Here is a 1303-nt window from a genome sequence, read left to right as displayed (position 1 = left end):
AAAAAAAAAAAAAAAAAAAGACCTGTTTTCAGTTTTCTTGAGAATGTACTTAGGAGTGAAATCGCAAGGTCATATGATAACTCTTTTTAACTTATTGAGGAACTTGAGATTCTCTTCTGAGCCCAATCTGTGAAAGGAAGTTGAGAACACAAGATCGAACCTTTAGAAACGAGATGGGGCACCAGCAGGGGAGCACAGTAGGCTTCAAACACAGATTTGTTTCACTATTTGAAACAGGATCCTGCTCAGGATGAAGCCTAAATTAATGCAAGTACCCACCATGATGCTGACGATAAGTCTTATTGTCTGTAGCCTCTGGTGCTTCTTAGTGGCTAAGCCACTTCCTGGTAGTTTGAACTGGCACAATGGATCCTGAAGACTAGTATCAACTTGTATGATGGCAAATATAAAAACACTTCAAATAATAACCATAATTACATCAACACTATTGTTTGTTGAGAACACCTAAAGTTTCTAGAGTGTTTACTAAATATCAGGTACTATACTAAGCACTTTAGACATAACTCAGTTTAGCCTCTCAACAACACATGAGGTAGATATTATTATCCTTATTTTACAAATGAAGAAACTGAGATTTAGAGAAGTTAGATAAACTGCCCAAGATCCTGCAGTTCATGCATTGGCTCTGTTGACAGAGCCTGCCCACTTAACTACCTCTACGCTCTGTGGCTTCTCTGATAGCAAACAGGCATACAGCACTTTATAATTTGTAAAGTATTTTATACATTTATCAAGTATTTCACATCTGTTCTTTTAGTGCTTGTGTGCCTGTTATATGCCTGCCAAGAGGTGACTCTGCCTGTTTAAGCATGTTTAAGGGACATGCAATGCATGGTGGGGGCACTGCAGAGCCCCTGGAATCTGGATTCATATCCCAGCCACACCATTTATTGGCTGTGTGATCTTGGGCACATTACTTCACCTCTCTGAGCTTCATTTTCCTTACCTACATAGTGGGGTTCATAGTCCAGCCTTGCTATCCTCACAATGCCACTATTCCTAAGATAATGTATGGTTATGTAACTTACTCAAGGTCATTCAACTAGTAAATGGTAAAGCTATTTTTTTGGATTATCATGGCTTATACTGAAGATGCAATAGCAATGTTGTTTAAAACTACCAGCACCCTAGCATGAATCAAGGCAATACCACTTGGAATCTACTGATAGTTAAGTATTCCTCCCTGCCATATATTCATAAAAATTAAAGTGTGTATATGTATTTATACATATGTATGTGTATGTGTGTATATACATACATACATACATACATATATATATAT

Source organism: Orycteropus afer, unplaced genomic scaffold, assembly GCF_000298275.1.
Source record: "Orycteropus afer afer isolate SDZICR_OR568_19922 unplaced genomic scaffold, OryAfe1.0 scaffold00310, whole genome shotgun sequence".
NCBI classification, from domain to species: domain Eukaryota; kingdom Metazoa; phylum Chordata; class Mammalia; order Tubulidentata; family Orycteropodidae; genus Orycteropus; species Orycteropus afer.
This window is presented reverse-complemented; position numbering follows the sequence as displayed.